This window comes from Bos grunniens, chromosome 2 (genome assembly GCF_055505025.1).
Source record: "Bos grunniens cultivar Pamir isolate PY7600 chromosome 2, Bosgru_T2T1.0, whole genome shotgun sequence".
Taxonomy (NCBI): Eukaryota; Metazoa; Chordata; class Mammalia; order Artiodactyla; family Bovidae; genus Bos; species Bos grunniens.
The window spans coordinates 96,562,579-96,582,205 of record NC_141166.1 but is presented as its reverse complement, the minus strand read 5'-3'; positions in this window follow the sequence as shown (position 1 = coordinate 96,582,205).

The window sequence follows — 19,627 nt, the reverse complement described above, 5'->3', positions numbered from 1 at the left end:
CATACAAGTTATAACATCAAGTTTTATTAAAAACCCCAGTTAAGAGACATTGTCAGATCGTATTAAATAAGACCTGGATACAATATATAGTTACCTACATCAAGGTAAATGGATGGAAAAAAAAAACCTATATTTCACTATTTTGATATTGGGTAGAGTAGACTTTAAGTCAAAAAGAATTGTCAGAGATGACAGGGGACATTTCAAAGTGGCAAATGGAATAGTTCAGCAGGAAGACCTAACAGTACTAAACATATATGCAACTAATCACATACCTACAAAGTATCTGAATGCAAAACAAAAATAAACAAAAAAGGAGAAATAGAAAAATCTTCATCATATCTGAAGATATAACCCCTCTTCCAGTAACTCTGAGAACAGACATACAAACAGTTGGTTATAGAAACTGTAGAAAATGTGAAATGGACCTAGTTGAGCTAATAAACATTTATATTAATAGAACACTGTGCCCAACCATGTAAAATACACAAGCACATAGCATTTTCATCAAAATAGGCCACATACTGGATAAAATAAAGTATGTGTCAAGTAATTTTCAAATGGCACTATTTTAGATAATTTCACTGTTATCGTTAGTGCCTTTCTCTAGCAGAAATATTTACAGACTCTCAAGGAGTCATACTCTATTTGACTTCTAGATGTTTGCAATGTACACAGCATTGTACTTACTCTCAATTTTTGCCTGGGTAATATATTATTTTTGAGGAAATAGATTGTATATCCACTTCATTGGGAAGATAACCTTGTCAGCTAAAAATTGTGATACTCTTATGTCTTTTCAAAATAACTTATGCTTATGCCTAGCATACTATTTTGTTGTTGTTGGCTAAATATCTATATCTATATATATCTCACATAGTCTTAATCCATTCACCTATTGATGAACACTTAGGTTGCTTCCATATCTTTGCTGTAATGATTAATATTGCAACAAACCTTTTCAAATTAGTGTTTTCATTTTCTTTCAATAAATGATTAGAAGTGAGATTTCTGAATCAAATGGTAGCTTTATTTAAAATTTTTTGAGTGAACTCCATACACTGTACAAATGTACAAATTTACATTCCGACAAGGAGTGCATGAGGGTTACTTTTTCTCCACATCCTCACTAAGACTTGTTATTTGTTATTTAGATAATAGCTCTTCTGACAGGAGTGAGACAATAACTCATTGAGGTTTTGATTTACATTTTCCTGATGATTAGTGATGTTGAGTATCTTCATATGCCTGTTGTCTATCCATATGTCTTCTTCAGAAAGATGTCTATTCAGATCCTCTACCCTTTCATACATTGAATTGTATGTTTGATTTTTGTTTTTTTGGACATTGAGATAAGTGAGTTCTTTATATATTTAGGCAATGGCATCCCACTCCAGTACTCTTGCTTGGAAAATCCCATGGACGGAGGAGCCTGGTAGGCTGCAGTCCATGGGGTCGCTAAGAGTCGGACACGACTGAGCGACTTCACTTTCACTTTTCACTTTCATGCATTGGAGAAGGAAATGGCAACCCACTCCAGTGTTCTTGCCTGGAGAATCCCAGGGATGGGGGAGCCTGGTGGGCTGCCGTCCATGGGGTCACACAGAGTCAGACACGACTGAAGTGACTTAGCATAGCATATAGCATATAATCCTTATTAAATATATCATTTGCAAAATCTCCTATTCATTAGGTTGCCTTTTTGTTTTGTTAATGATTCCTTTGTTGTGCAAAAGCTTTTTAGTTTCATACAGCTTCATTTGTATATTTTTGTATATATTTGGTTGCCCTTGCCTGAGGGCAAACTCCAAAAAAATATTGCTAAGATCTATGTCAAAGAGCTTACTGAATATGTTTTCTTGTAGGAGTTTTATGATTTCAAGTTTTAGATTTATGTTTTTATTCTGTTTTGAGTCTATTTTTGTATATGGTGTAAGAATATGGTCAACAATTTATCCTCAAACAATGTTGAAGAAATTGTCTTTTCCCAATTTTATCATAGGTTAATTGACCGTATGTGTGTAAGTTTATTCCTGGGTTCTCTTTTTTCAACATGTCTGTTGTTTTGGGCCAGTAATATGCTGTTTTGATTACTGTAGCTTTGTAGTATAATACGAAATCAGGGAGTGTGGTATCTCCAGATTTGTTCTTTCTTGAGATTGCTTTTGCTATTTGGGGTATGTTGTGGATCCATACAAATTTTAAGATTATTTGTTCTAGCTCTATGAAAAATATCATGGATATTTTGTTAGAGATTGCATTAAATCTGTAGATTTCTTTAAGTATTATTGGCATTTCAACAGTATTAATTCTTCTAGCAATGAGCATGGCATATATGTCAATTTTCTTTTGTTGTCTTCAGTTTCTTTCATGAATATTTTATATAGAGTACAGTTTTTGGTTAAATTTTTTATTCTTTTGATGCAGTTATAAATGGAATTACACTAAATTTCTCTTTCTGATAGTTCTTAGTTTGTAGAGATGATACAGATTTCTATCTATTAACTTTGTATCCTGCAACTCTATTGAATTAATTTATTCTAATAGTTTTTTGGTGGAGTCTTTAGGATTTTCTGTGTATAGTATCATGCCATATGTAAATAGTGACACTTTTACTTCCTTTTTAATTTTTTTCAGATACATTTATTTTCATTTTTCCAATTACTTTTGCTAGAATTTCCAGTTATGCTGTGGCAAGAGTAGACATCCTTGTTTTGTTCCCAATCTTAAAGGAAAAGTGTTCGGCTTCTCATCATTGTGTATATGTTGGCTGTGGGTTTACCATATATGACCTTTATTATGTAGAAGCTTGTTCTCTCTATATTTACATTATTGAGAGTTTTTATCATGAGTGAATGTTGAATTTTATCAAATTCTTTTTCTACTTTTATTGAGATGATCATTTAATTTTTATCCGTTTTTTTTGCTACTGTGATGTTTCATATTGATTGATTTGCAAAATATTAAACTATCCCTGCCTCCCTCATTTCATCATGATATATGATCCTTTTAATGTACTGTCAAATTCAGTTCCCTAGTATTCTGTTAAAGATTTTTGCATACATTTTTTGTTGTAATGTAACCATTATGTTTGACATCAAGGTAATACTGGCCTTTTGGAATGAGTTAGAAAGCATTCCCCCCTCTTCAGTTTCTTTGGAAGTTTCTTTCTTTCTTTTTTTTTTTTTTTTAAGAAAATGTATTTACTCTTTAAATGTTTAGTAAATACCTTTCTTTTTTTTGTAAAGAAACTTCCAAAGAAACTGAAGAGGGGGAATGCTTTCTAACTGTTTAGCAGAATTCTCCTTTGAATGTATCCATATTATCCTGCACTTTTGTTTGTTGGGAGTTTTTTGATTACTAATTTAATTTCATTACTAATTTGCTCAGATTTTCTATTGTTTCTGATTCAATCTTGAGAGGTTGTATGATTCTAGAAATAATCTGTCAATTTCTTCTAGGTTGTTCAATTTGTAGGCATACAATTGCTCTTATGATTTGTTTATATTTCTGTGACTTTGCAACTTCTCTTTCATTTTAATTTTATTTATTGGGCTCTTTTTTTCTTAATGAGTCTGGCTAAAGGATCTGTAAGTTCTGTTTATCTTTTTAAAAAGTCAGCTCTCAGCTTCATTGACCTCTTCTATTATTTTTCTTTTTTAGTTTCTGTTTCATTTCCATTCTGATCTGTATTTTTCCTTCTTTCTATTAGCTTTGGGCTTTATTTTTACTCATCTTAATCTAATTTCTTGGGTGTAAATTGAGGTTGTTCATTTGAGATTTTTCTTGTTTTTTTTTTTTTTTTTGTGGTAGGCCTGTACCACTATTAGTTTCTCTTTTAGCACTGATTTTGATCCATTCTACAGATTTTGGAAAGTTTTATTTCTACTTTAATTCATCTCAAAATATTTTAAAATTTTCTTTCTGATTTCTTCACTGACATATTTGCTGTTTAGTAATACTGTTTAGTATCCACATATTTATGTTTTTTCTATTTTCTTTTTTTGAAAGTGAAAGTGCAAGTGGCTCAGTAGTGTCCTACTCTTTGTGATCCCATGGACTTTAAAGTCCATGGAATTCTCCAGGCCAGAATACTGGAGTGGGTAGCCTTTCCCTTCTCCAGGGGATCTTCCCAACCTAGGGATCAAACCCAGGTCTCTCGCATTGCAGGCAGATTGTTTACCAGCTGAGCCACAAGGGAAGCCCAAGAATACTGGAGTGGGTGGCCTATCCCTTCTCCAGCAGATCTTCTGGACCCAGGAATTGAACAGGGGTCTGCTTCATTGCAGGCAGATTCTTTACCAACTGAGCTATTAGGGAATCCCTTTCTTTTTTTAAAAAAAATCTTTAAAATAATTTTAAAGGTATTTTCCATTTAAAGTTACTAATAAAATATTGACTATGTTCCCCATGTTGTACAATACATCCTTCTAACTATCTTACAACCAATAGTTTTTATTTTCCAATCCCCCAAAACTGCACTGCTCCTCCTCCTGCTGATAATCACTAGCTTGTTCTTGATTTCTGTGACTTTGCTTTGTCTTTGTTATATTCATTAGTTTATGTATTTTTAAAATTCTACATACAAGTGATATCATGTAGTATTTGTCTTTCTCTGTCTGACCTGTTTCACTTAGCATAATACCCTCCAAGTTCATCTATGTTGCTGGTTCATGTACAACAATTTATACATATAGCTATTTTTTGCTAAAGTTTAACCACATTTTAAATTTTCTACATTTTTGACTCTCCATCATATTTTATGTTGCTGACATCTTATTTTACATCTTTTTACTTTGCATATCCTTTTCCTTGATGGCTCAGATGGTAAAGAATCCTCTTGCAATGCAGGAGACCTGAGTTCGATCCCTGGGTCGTGAAGATCCCCTGGAGAAGGGAATGGAACCCACGCCAGTATTTTTGCCTGGAGAATCCAATAGACAGAGGAGGCTGGTGGGCTACAGTCCATGGGGTCACAAAGAATAGGACATGACTGAGCAACTAGCACACACACACCCATAACTACTTATTATAATTGATTTTACCTGTTTAGTCCTTAAACCTTCATCCTATCTTTTTAAGTGACTGACTTACCACATTTATGATTAATATATGTTTGTCTTTACCAGCAAGATTTTTTTCTCTCATATGTTTTCTTTCATTTTGATCTTTTCTTTTTAGCTTAATGAAGATCATTTAACATTTTTGTAAGACCATTTTAGTGGTAATGCATTCTTCTAAATTTTTATCTGTCTGGGAAACTCTTTATTTCTCCTTCAATACTGAATGATAACCTTACTGCATAGAGTATTCTTGGTTGCAGATTTTCTTCTTTCAACACTTTAATTAGTCTACTCCCTCTTGTCCTGAAAAATCTTTGCTGAAAAATCAACTGATAGCCTTACAGGGGGGTTTCTTTCTTTCTTTCTTTCTTTTTTCTTGCTGCCTTTGAAATTCTCTCTTTATCTGTAACATTTTAATTATAATATGTCTTGATGTGCATCTCTTTGGGGCTTCCCCAGTTGCACTAGTAATAAAGAACCTGCTGCCAATACAGGAGATCTAAGAGATGAGGGTTCTATCCCTGGGTTTGGAAGATCCCCAGGAGGAGGCCATGGCAACCAACTCCAGTATTCTTGCCTGGAGAATCCCATGGATGGAGGAGCCTGGTAAGTTACAGTCCATAGGGTCACAAAGAGTCGAACACAACTGAAGTGACTTAGCATGCAGGCACACATCACTTCATAGGAAATAGATGGGGAAACAGTGGAAACAGTGTCAGACTTTATTTTGGGGGGCTCCAAAATCACTGCAGATGGTGACTGCAGCCATGAAATTAAAAGATGCTTACTCCTTGGAAGAAAAGTTATGACCAACCTAGATAGCATATTGAAAAGCAGAGACATTACTTTGCCAACAAAGGTCCGTCTAGCCAAGGCTATGGTTTTTCCAGTGGTCATGTATGGATGTGAGAGTTGGACTATAAAGAAAGCTGAGTGCTGAAGAATTGATGCTTTTGAACTGTGGTGTTGGAGAAGACTCTTGAGAGTCCCTTGGACTACAAGGAGATCCAACCAGTGCATCCTAAAGGAGATCAGTCCTGGGTGTTCTTTGGAAGGACTGATGCTAAAGCTGAAACTCCAATACTTTGGCCACCTCATGTGAAGAGTTGACTCCTTGGAGAAGACTCTGATGCTGGGAGGGATTGGGAGCAGGAGGAAAAGGGGACGACAGAGGAGATGAGATGGCTGGATGGCATCACCGACTTGATGCACATGAGTTTTGGTGAACTCCGGGAATTGGTGATGGACAGGGAGGCCTGGTATGCTGCAATTCATGGGGTTGTAAAGAGTCAGACATGACTGAGTGACTGAACTGAACTGAACACATCTTTTTAGGTTCATCATGTATGGGATTCCTTGTGCTTCTTGAACTTAGACTTCTGTTTCTTTCCCCTTGCTTCCTTTTTTTTTTTTTTTTTTTTTTAATATTTTATAACTCCTTGTTGAAGTTCTCACTGTGTTCCTCTACTCTTCTTCCATGTTTGATGAGAATGTTTATGACTGTTGCTTTGAACTCTATATCAGGTAAATTACTTCTCTCTGTTTCATTAGGATTTTTTCTGGAAGTTTGCTTTATTCTTTCACATCTATTTTCATTTTGTTTGACTTTCTGTGTTTGTTTCTATCAACTAAGCTAAATGGTTACCTCTCCTGGTCTTGAAGGTCATATCTTCAAGAACACTCTTGAAGCATTCTTATGTAGGGATATTCTGATGTAGACTGCATGTGTCTTGTGGCTTTGGTGGCAATGCTGGATCCGGAGCTGGGCATCCAAGTGTTTTCCTGGAGTCTGCTAGAGATTGCCACTTGGCAAGAGGATAGGATGTAGATGCCAAGGACCTAAGCCAAGCATGGATTAGGTGGAATGTTGGAGCAATCTTGGTGGGATAGCTAGGGTTCCAGGCACTTTTCAATCTGCTTCCTCTATGCTAGAACTCAGAGGGCATTTTGTGTACAAGCCCTTAAGAATAGGGTCTTGGTTTCCTAAAAACCTCTAGCATTCCTGGATGTAAGTCCTGTTGGTTTTCAAAGCCAGTTATGAAGACTTATCTTCTGCTACTATTCCCCAGGGCTGTGATGCCATATCTGGGGCTTGAGCACTTTGTCCGCTAGGGAAGACTTCTGAGTTTGTGAAACCCTCTCCCATTTGTGGGTTGCTCTGCCAGGCGTGGGGGTCCTCACTAGATCATGTCTTTGCCTTTTCTATCCAATATGATGCATTTTTTTTTCTTTCATTCTTTACATCCTTAGTTGCAGAAGAGCTATATTCTGTTGTCTTCAGGTCATTTTCAGAGAAAGTTGTTCTTTTGGTGTGTTGAGAGGAGGCGAACTCAAGATATTTCTATTCTGTTATCTTGATCTGTCCTCAGGACAGAAAGCATATTCTTAACATTGTATCTAAAGCACCTGGTAAAATAAATATTTTTTGAGTTAATAAAAATCTTTACACACTGAGGAAACCAGAAGGGAAAGAGACACGTGTACCCCAATGTTCATCGCAGCACTGTTTATAATAGCCAGGACATGGAGGCAACCTAGATGTCCATCAGCAGATGAATGGATAAGAAAGCTGTGGTACATATACACAATGGAGTATTACTCAGCCATTAAAAAGAATACATTTGAATCAGTTCTAATGAGGTGGATGAAACTGGAGCCTATTATACAGAGTGAAGTAAGCCAGAAGGAAAAACACCAATACAGTATACTAACGCATATATATGGAATTTAGAAAGATGGTAACGATAACCCTGTATACGAGACAGCAAAAGAGACGCTGATGTATAGAACAGTCTTATGGACTTTGTGGGAGAGGGAGAGGGTGGGAAGATTTGGGAGAATGGCATTGAAACATGTAAAATATCATGTATGAAAATGAGATGCCAGTCCAGGTTCAATGCACGATACTGGATGCTTGGGGCTAGTGCACTGGGACGACCCAGAGGGATGGTATGGGGAGGGAGGAGGGAGGAGGGTTCAGGATGGGGAACACATGTATACCTGTGGTGGATTCATTTTGATATTTGGCAAAACTAATACAATTATGTAAAGTTTAAAAATAAAATAAAATTAAAAAAAAAAAAAGAATACATAAGAGTGACTGGTAGGAATGGGTGGGAGCCCTGTTGTTTCCCTAGTATTAGAGGCATTTGAGGAGGGCCCCTTCCTCCTGGAACAACATTAGTATCCTTATGTGGCTGAGCAAACCAGCCAGGGTTAGCGGAGCAGATTGAGAGAGACACAGAAGCATAATACAGAGAATCACTGCTGCTGCTGCTGCTGCTAAGTCACATCAGTCGTGTTCGACTCTGTGCGACCTCATAGACGGCAGCCCACCAGGCTCCCCCGTCCCTGGGATTCTCCAGGCAAGAACACTGGAGTGGGTCGCCATTTCCTTCTTCAATGCATGAAAGTGAAAAGTGAAAGTGAAGTCGCTCAGTCGTGTCTGACTCTCAGCGACCCCATGGACTGCAGCACACGAGGCTCCTCCATCTATGGGATTTTCCAGGCAAGAGTGCTGGAGTGGGGTGCCACTGCCTTCTCCACTAGGCCAAAGTTAAAAGAAATAAAAAAAGAATAAATAAGAGTATTTATGAGTATCAATATAAAGAGTCAATGTTAAGAAAATGATCATTCTTTGCTCTAGCTCTTTAGTCTCTCCTTGTTTTCTTGAGGAGCATATGCTTTTTTTAAATAATAGAAAAAGATTTAAAAAAAATAATACTTTAGAATATACATGCTTCTAAAACTTTTTGTTTGAATAAGAAATGTACTGAGAACAGTTATCCATTTTCTTCATTTCAGATACTGAAATTTTGATGTTGTTAAGCAATGCAAAGAGTTGGACAAGACTTAGTGATTGAACAGCAACAAACCAAGGCATAATTGGGGGAGAGAATTAAAAGTAACAAAAAAAAAGTTGTGATCCTTGAAGATATTGCAAATGAATAATGAATTGATCACTTATATAGTAATAGTTCTACTATAATGCAAAATAATTGTGACTTTAAGTATAAATAAAGGGCTATAGGAATTCCAATGAAGGGATGATCTGATGAATTACTTGAATTACTTGAATGTTGGGTGGTTGAGGAAAGCTTCAGAGAGAAATGTACAGTTGATATGACCTCTGTAGAATGAGTAGGATTTGGACAGGTTGAGATAGGAAGGGGCTTCCCTGGTGGCTCAGACGGTAAAGAATCTGCCTGTAATGCAGAAGACCCAGGTTTTATCCCTGGCTCGGGAAAGATCCCCTGGAGAATGAAATGGCTACCCACTCCAGTGTTCTTGCCTGGAGAATCCCATGGACAGAGAAACCTGGCAGGCTACAGTCCATGGAGTCACAAAGAGCTGGACAGATTAAGAAGGAAGGACATTCAAAGCACATGAATTACTTGAGGAAAGGCACAGAGATGGCAAAGTAAGGCATGTAAAAAGGAAGGTTTTGCCTGGATTATTAAGTGCAAGGAATTCATTAAAAGGTTGGAATGGTGAAACTAATATTAGTTACAAATCTGAATGTTATTATGCATATGGGTATTGGATGAGAATGCTCTACATTTCCTAAAGTCAAACAATTTGCTTCAGCCTCTTGGAAGTTAGATGGAGTGTCTATAGAGATGGTTGTGACTCCTCTTTAGTGGATACATATCCAGAATAGATTCCCAAAGTTCAAATTAAAAAAAAAAAAAGTCTCTAATAAAAGCTGTTTGAGGGTAACTGGTTTTAAGGAGCCTAGCCTTCTGGACAAGCATTTCTTCTATTATTTCTATGAGAATTCATGATATTCTAGAGAACATTTTCACAATGACATTTTTTAAAAATCTGGTGTTCACTGTAAAACATTTCCTGAGGGTTGATACGTACTCTACAGTGTAAATAAAGTAGCAATTTCATGTTAAGAACTAGGCAGCTGCAAAGTGAATAAATTATTAATGCTTTTGAACTGAGTTTGTTTTACCATTTAAAATTTGGAGGAGCTAGTTTTTTAACAGAAAAAATTTGATTATTATAATTGAATGTTTAAAGTCTCAAGGAATCTGTTCTGAGGCCTAATAACTCTTAGAGAGGAAAACATTTTATATCCTCAGCAACCTGCAGGAGTTTGAAATGTTTGCAAGGGTAATTTCCTTGAAGTTATAGTTAGGGTTATTAAAGTTCACTTAACAGGTAAAGTTAGCTACCATTTTCTGGAACTCTATAAGATGACAAGGTTTCTCATGTATAAATCTAGAACAGAATACTAGAGGGTTATGAACCATAATGAAATAATGTTCAGTATATATAAACATAATTTTGTATATTTGGGACATTCTGAGGACACTTCCAGATTTTCTCCTTTATATGGAGTTCAATTGATAAAGGAAGTTTTGAAATACTCAAGCTGAATTTTACAGAAGTAGCTCTGTTAAGTTCTTAGGTTTTTCCTTTTTTCTTTGAAAATAGATCTTGATTCACTTCTTAAAATAATAAAATATTATTAAAATAATAAATATTCATAAATAGATAACATTTATATTATATTATTAAAATAAAAATATTATTAACTAACTTCTATTTATTAAGATTTAATGTTATTCATGTAATACTTGGAATAAGTATTTATTATTTCTTAGAGTGTTCTGATGGAAAGATATTCATTTCTTAATGAACAAAGCTTGACAGTCTTGTTTTTAATTAAAAAGAATTTTATGGTTCTTTATATTTTCTGGATAATCTATTTTATCAGATATATGACATATACATATATTCTCCCAGTTTTACCAGATGCATGATATATATATATCTACTTCAAATTTGGGTCTTATTGTTTTCTTCTCTTAACATGCTTCTGAAGCTCAGAAGTACTTGATCTCAAGTTCAATTTGTAAATTTTTTTTTAATGAATCCCAACACACTATTTAAAACTAGAAAACAAAATAGTCAGTATCTTTGATAACCCTCAGACTTGATATTCTCAAGTGAACTTATTTGGGTAGTAAGTGTGAAAGAATGTAGCACTTCTAAAAATTACAAAATTATGTTTATATACACTGAACATTATTTAATTATTTTTAATACAACTGACTTAATAGATTAATTAATTTTATATTATGTGATTCAGTTAATTACTTCAGTCTTCTAAAAATTCTGCAGGTTAATGTTAGTCTTTGAGTTATAGGTATTATAGATTTAATGAAAAACTGAATACTAATTTGAATATTTCAGCTGATAAAATACTATTAGGAAGTGAACTAGGTTAAAATTGAAAATATTTCTTAATATGTCATAAACATATTATCATTCTTTTAAGAATAATTTCTTTTTTCCCAAATAGTACTTCTAATTACTCATATATTCAAACTATGAGACATTGTGTCTCCCTAAGTCTTTCAATCTAAAAGTTGCCCTGGAATTTTTGAGACTTCCATATCTCCTTTCTGCACATGGACATCACCAGATAGCCAATACTGAAATCAGATTGATTATATTCTTTGAGGCCAAAGATGGAGAAGCTCTATACAGTCAGCAAAAACAAGACTGGGAGCTGACTGTGACTCAGATCAGGAACTCCTTATTGCAAAATTCAGACTTTAATTGAAGAAAGTAGGGAAAACCATTAGTCCATTCAGGTATGACCTAAATCAAATCCCTTATGATTATACAGTAGAAGTCACAAATAGATTCAAGGGATTAGATCTGATAGATAGAGTACCTAAAGAACTATGGATGGAGGTTCATGACATTGTACAGGAGGTGGTGACCAAAATCACTCCTAAGGAAAAAAAAATGCAAAGTAGTTGTCTGAGAGGCCTTAAAAATAACTGAAAAAAGAAGAAAGGTGAAAGGCAAAGGAGAAAAAGAAAGATATACCCAACTGAATGCAGAGCTTCAGAAAATAGCAGTGAGAGATGGGAAAACCCTCTTAGGTGAACAATGCAAAAAATAGAGGACAGTAATAGCATGGCAAAGCCTAGAGATCTCTTCAAGAAAATTAGAGATACCAAGAGAACATTTCATGCAAAGATGGATACAATAAAGGACAGAAACAGTATGGACCTAACAGAAGCAGAAAATATTAAGAAGAGATGGCAAAAATAAACAGAAGAACTGTACAAAAAAGGTCTTAATGACCCATATGACCAGGATGGTGTGATCACTCACCTAGAGCAGGACATTCTGGGGTGTGAAGTTAAGTGGGCCTTAGGAAACATTACTACAAACAAAGATAGTGGAGGTAATGGAATTCCAGCTGAGCTATTTCAAATCCAAAAAGATACTGCTGCTAAAGCGCTGCACCCAATATGCCAGCAAATTTGGAAATCTCAGCAATGACCACAGGACTGGAAAAGATCAGTTTTCATTCCAATCCCAAAGAAGAGCAATGCCAAAGAATGTTCAAACTACTGCACAACTGCACTCATTTCACATGCTAGCAAGTCAAAGCTCAAAATTCTCCAAGCAAGGCTTCAACAGTATGTGAACTGACAATTTCCATATTCACAAACTAGATTTAGAAAAGGCAGAGGAACCAGAAACCAAATTGCTAACATCCATTGGATTAGAGAAAAAGCAAGGGAATTCCATAAAAACATCTAGTTTTGCTTCTTTGACTATGCTAAAGCCTTTGACTCTGTGGATCGCAACAAACTGTGGAAAATTCTTGAAGAGATGGGAATACCAGATCATCTGACTTGTCTCCTGAGAAACTTGTATGGAGGTCAAGAAACAACAGTTAGAACTGGACATGGAAAAACAGACTGATTCAAAATTCAGAAAGGAATATGTGAAGGCTGTATATTGCCACCCTGCTTATTCAACATATATGTGGAGTACATCATGAGAAATGCCAGGCTGAATGAAGCAAAAGCTGGAATCAAGATTGTCAGAAGTATCAATGACCTCAGATATGTAGATGACACAACCCTAATGGCAGATAATGTAGAGGAGCTAAAGAGTCTCTTGAAAAAGATAAAAGAGGAGAATGAAAAAACTGGCTTAAAACTCAACATTCAAAAAATAAAGATCATGGCATCTGGTTCCATCACTTCATGGCAAATAGATAGGGGAAAATGGAAACAGTGACAGACTATTTTCTTGGGCTCCAAAATAACTGAGGACAGAGACTACAGCCATGAAATTAAAAGTTGCTTGGTCCATGGAACAATAGCTATGACAAACCTAGATGGTATATTAAAAAGCAGAGACATCACTTTGCCAACAAAGGTCTGAAGCTCCAATTCTTTGGCCACCTGCCATGAAGAGCCAACTTATTGGTAAAGACCCTGATGCTGGGAAAGACTGAGGGCAAGAGGAGAAGAGGGCGACAGAGGATGAGATGGTTGGATTGCATTATCAACTCAATGCACAAGTTTGAGCAAACCCTGGGAGACAGTGAAGGACAGGGAAGCCTGGTGTGCTGCAGTCCATGGGCTCACAGAGAGTCAGACATGACTGAGCAACTGAACAACAATGACAATATTCCCTTTCAATAAAAATAAATAAATAAATAAATCCGTGTACTGATGATGTATTATGTGAAAATTTGGCTTTTACAACTTAAGGTTAGTTTCTTATATGAATTTGCTGTCAGTGTTCCAGGTATTACGATTTCTGCTCCAAGTGCTTGTAGTTTTATTTATTGGAAGACTCTCTAATGATGAAGAGTTTGAAATCTCCCTGTCAGAATATAAATGGATTTCCCAGAGCTTAGCATAACAATGTGTAAAATAGATACAGAAATGATGTGATGCAAATTTTCTCAGAGGTGTTTTTCCAGGTATTTTAGAGGATACTTTTCTCATTAGATACTTAGCGAAAACTACAATTCCTTGGTCAGGTGCAGGCTGCCCCTGCCCACATCGCCCTTAGTTTCAGGTGTAGTCATTTCCCACCCACTGTGACGCTTGGCTGTTAATAATTCCCCATTACTCTTTGTGTTCTTAAATTTTTCCTGGAGATTTAGTGTCTTATTAAATATTAGCTATCTAATGAAGAAGGGTGTGCTAGTTGCTCAGTCGTGTCCAACTCTGTGATCTCATGGACTGTAGCCCACCAGGCTCCTCTGTCAATGGGGTTTCCCAGGCAAGAATACTGAAGTGGGTAGTCATTCCCTTCTCCAGGGGATCTTCCATACCCAGGGATCGAATCTGGGCCTCCTGCTTTGCAGACAGATTTTTTACCATCTGAGCCAAATGTAGAAGGTAGTATTAAAAAAAGAAAGAAAGAAACAGGTACCAAATATAGTCATTTTTCCTAAGCCCACATTACCAAGCCAAGACTTACCTAACTCGATTGTAGTTTGACCTTCTTCAGGGATGTAATCTTAACTAGTCAGTCTGAAATTTCCTGGTCAGCACCAGTGAAGTGATCTACCTATTAGACCACTTTGTTTTCCAAAGGAAGGTGACCTTGTTCAAAATAATTATTTTTTTTCATTTGCAACTTCCTTGTCCCATCCATTCTCCTCAGAGCTACTGAAAAGGGAAAATGTTTCGTTTTCTCTAGCTCTTAGAAGATCCTTTCCATTTACTTGATGGAATGATAGTCTATTCATGAATTATTGAATAAAGCCAATTGGATCTTCAGATTTACTCAGCTGAATTTTGCTGTTTAACAGTAGCATCTATTCTACACTCAAAATTCGGGCAACACATAGCCAATGACTGACTGGCAGAGGGGTACAAAAAAGGCTAGCCACCTTGCCTCAAAGTGAGATGAATTTTGTGCTGTTCGAGGGGATCAAACTGAAGTTAGTCTCTAGCTGAAATGGGTATTTTGTTTCTGAAAGCACTCTCAGTAAATCACTTATGCTTCTCATGTTCTGCCTCTGGGAAATTTGACTTAAGACAAACGTATTTTGGGGAAAAATTGTTTATTACTTATTACTGTTTATTATTATTATTATTGCCTACTCTTGGAGAGTCAGAAAACTTTGTATATTAAAATTATGATGTTTAATGGCACCCCACTCCAGTACTCTTGCCTGGAAAATCCCATGGATGGAGGAGCCTGGTGGGCTGCAGTCCATGGTGCTGCTAAGAGTCGGACACGACTGAGCAACTTCACTTTCACTTTTCACTTTCTTGCATTGGAGAAGGAAATGGCAACCCACTCCAGTGTTCTTGCCTGGAGAATCCCAGGGATGGCAGAGCCTGGTGGGCTGCCGTCTATGTGGTCGCACAGAGTCGGACACGACTGAAGTGACTTAGCAGCTTAGCAGCACAGTTGCAGATATTAATAGTTTTCTTTTGTACATGATATTCTAATTCCTTAACAATGGAATAGTTTTTTTTTTTCCTGTAGTAAGATGTTATATCTCTCAATTCTGGTGTTTCTTAGGATATGCTTGGGAAAAAACTGGCTTAGAATGTGATTCTTTATTTAGGCCTAAAAGACACAAACTTTGAATTGAAAAATTATATCTAACTCTCTCAGTATAATGCCAGTTTTGGTCCATGCTCTTTAAGCTCTAGCAAGTACTTTGCTAGCTGACTTGAAAGGATGAGACACAGAACATTTGAGATTTTGGTCACATATCAAAGTAGAGAATATCTTTCAGGAAACACTCTTTGTTACTTTAAGCAACTCTTCTTGGGTGCTCCAACTTGATGGGATTGAAATTCTGACTCCTTTATATTAGCATTTGCCTTTCTTCTCTCTGATTGCTAAGAAGAGCATACATATGGTTTGCCCTGCACAGTAAAGTCTTGGATTAACTGGTTATCTAGGGTTATTATTAACATTGCTTTTCTCTTAAAAATGCCCTTGCTTGATAATAACATGTAGAGTTTATCTACCTATAATCAGTGATTTTTGCTTTCCTAACTCTGGAACTCTTTCTAGGCTTGATACCTTCATGTCCTACTGAGTTTGCCACAAGTTATGACATTATGTAATTGTGTAAATGAGCTCTGTCAAAATGTCCTCTGCCCACTTGATATATTGAAATTTATTCTAGAAATACATTGAGATTATCATATCCAGGGAGAAGTTAATAACTTGTTTAAATGTGTAGATTATTGCTATATGAATAGTTTCCCTTTTATCCATAATCTTAACATCTGCTTAGTATACCATCAATTCTTTTTCTTAGACTTCTTTAGAGAAACAAGAAGTTTGTACATTTTTTTTTTCTTTTGTGAAATTTCAGTTCTAAGATAGAATGGTGTGAGAGCATCACTCCTTATGCCAGCTCGAAGTTAAAATGGTGTGAAAATATTGAAAGTGTTGAATGTAAAACAAACTTCTGGAGAACATATCTACAGTTAAAAAATAGGTCACTTATAGCTCAGGACTACAGAAGTAAGTAATTAAGATTCAAGAAATTTGGCTGAGTATGACAAATAGTGAAAAAATATCAAGTATTTTTAAACATTTTTTATTCTGATGAAATAAAAATTAAGTCATTTTATATTTTTTCTTTAGGCCCTGAAAAATAATTTTACATTGTTTTCCTCTGGACATAAAACACAGAACTAATTCACGTATTTTAAGTATTTACCTGAACTCCATAATTCCAAAAATGTTTTTTAAATGTGACCTTTCTATATTGCCAGTGGGACTAACATTATGAATGTGGGAGAATAAGAACCAATACACTTTTCTGATGCTCAGAGGGATGGAAGTCCCCATAAATCGCCCTGTTAAGAAAAACACAGTTTCCTCTTTTGTTATATTTTTCTGCATTGACAAAATTTTTCATGTGATTTTATCTTAATTTGTAATAGAAAATTTCACCAAAATGTGTTGAAACTTTTTTCCAGCATGTTGAGTCATACAAAAAAAAAAAAAAAAAGTTGAGTTCTGCAGAGATTTCCTATGTCTAATGTTTTGGTTTTACAGGTATTTTGAGAAGAAATAAATGCTTTTCAAATGTCGATTCATGAGTGTATAGATTAGTGACTAAATCTAAAGTTGATTTAAATATTTGACTCTTCTCTGTGGTTTTCCTTTACCTTATAATTTTCATTAGTACAATAATAAACCAGCAGACATATTGATCTTAAGGGATTTTCTTTTAAACAACAAAGACTTCACAAATTTTAAAAAAGCCATAAATATGTCATTGTATTGTTAGTACTAAGGAAATATGTACATTACCTGTCTAACACCATTGTTTTTTAGGTCAAATTTTATGCTCAATGAGAACACTATTAGAACTATTAGAACATGATTAGTCTAGCATGAATTATGTAAAGATTTTACATTTCATGAAAAGATGGGTAAAGATGGACAAGACTGAGAAACTGAACTGAACTGAATGTGAATTATAAAAAATAACTGCATCACAGACTCAGCTACTGATGAAGGAGAGATGTGAACGGGTTACACAGGCCTCCATCAGTTCAGTTCAGTGGCTCAGTTGTGTCTGACTCTGCAACCCCTTGGACTGCAGCATGCCAAGTTTCTCTGTCCATCAATAACTCCCTGACTTGCTCAAACTCATATCCATCAAATTGGTGATGCCATCCAACCATCTAATCCTCTGTCATCCCCTTCTCCTCCTGTCTTTCATCTTTCCCAGAATCAGGGTCTTTTCCAATAAGTCAGTTCTTAGCATCAGGTGGCCAAAGTATTGGAGTTTCAGCTTCAACATCAGTCCTTCCAATGAATATTCAGGACTGATTTCCTTAAGGATTGACTAGTTTGATCTCCTTGCTGTCCAGGGGACTTTCAAGAGTCTTCTCCAACACTACTACAGTTCAAAAGCATCAGTTTTTCAGTGCTCAGCTTTCTTTATAGTCCAAATCTCACAGACATACATGACTACTGGAAAAACCATAGCCTTGACTAGATGGACCCTTGTCAGCAGAGTAATGTCTCTGCTTTTCATTATGCTGTCTAGGTTGGTCATAGCTTTTCTTTCAAGGAGGAAGTGTCTTTTAATTTCATGGCTGCAGCTGCCATCTGCAGTGATTTTGGTGCCCCCAAAATAAAGTATCTCACTGTTTCCATTGTTTCCCCATCTATTTGCCATGAAGTGATGGGACTGGATGCCATGATCTTAGTTTTCTGAATGTTGGGTTTTAAGTCAACTTTTTCATTCTCCTCTTTCACTTTCATCAAGAGGCTCTTTAGTTCTTCTTTGTTTTCTGTGATAAGGGTGGTGTCGTCTGCTTATTTGAGGTTATTGGTATGTCTCCTGGAAATCTTGATTCCAGCTTGTGCTTCATCCAGCTTGGTATTTTGCATGATGTACTATGCATATAAATTGAAAAAGCAGGTGACAATATACAGCCTTGATATAATTCTTTCCTGATTTGGAACCAGTCTGTTGTTCCATGTCTGATTCTAACTGTTGCTTATTTACCTACATACAGATTTCTCAGGAGACAGTAAGGTAGTCTGGTATTCCCATCTCTTTAAGAATTTTTCACAGTCTTTTGTGATTCATAGTTAAAGGCTTTGGCGTAAATAAAGCAGAAGTAGATGTTTTTTCTGGAACTCTCTTGCTTTTTCAATGATCCAACAGATGTTGGCAATCTGATCTCTGGTTCCTCTGCCTTTTTTAAATCCATCTTGAACATCTGGAAGTTCACGGTTCATGCACTGTTGAAGCCTGGCTTGGAGAATTTTGAGCATTACTTTGCTGGCATGTGAGATGAGTACAAGTGTGCGGTAGTTTGAGCATTCTTTGGCATTGCCTTTCTTTGGGATTGGGATGAAAACTGACCTTTTCCAGTCCTGTAGCCACTGCTGAGTTTTCCAAATTTGCTGGCATATTGAGCGCAGCACTTTCTCCGCATCATCTTTTAGAATTTGAAATAGCTTAGCTGAAATTCAACCACCTCCACTAGCTTTGTTCATAGTGATGCTTCCTAAGGCCCACTTGACTTTACATTCCAGGATGTCTGGCTCTAGGTGAGTGATCACACCATCCTGGTTATCTGAGTCATGAAGATCTTTTTTGTATAGTTTTTCAGTGTATTCTTGCCACCTCTTCTTAATATCTGCTTTTGTTAGGTCCATACCATTTCTGTCCTTTATTGTGTCCATCGTTGCATGAAATGTTCTCTTGATATCTCTAATTTTCTTGAAGAGATCTCTAGTCTTTCCATTCTTTAAAATGTAGATAAAATAAAAATACATGTACATTTAAAGGGGCTTCCCCAGTGGCTCAACAGTAAATAATCCACCTGCATTACAGGAGACCTGGTTTGTATCCTTATGTATGGAAGATCCCCTGAAGAAGGGAATGGTTACCCACTCCAGTGTTCTTGCCTGAAAAATTCCATGGACAGAGGATCCTAGGGGACTACAGTCCATGGGATTGCAAAGAGTCAGATATGACTGAGGGGTTAACACATACACACACACACACACACACACACACACACACATTTAGAGACACTGCAATGCACCGAATGACAGAAGTAGAAGAGCATTTTCAGCTTCCTAATCCAAATGTTAGGAAGGCAGGAGGAGAAGGAAGGCAGGAGGAGAAGGGCATGACAGAGGATGAGGTGGTTGGATGGCATCACTGCCTCAATGGACATGAATTTAAGCAAGCTCAGGGAGACGGTAGAGGACAGGGAAACCTGGCATGCTGAAGTCCATAGGGTCACAAAGAGTCATACACGACG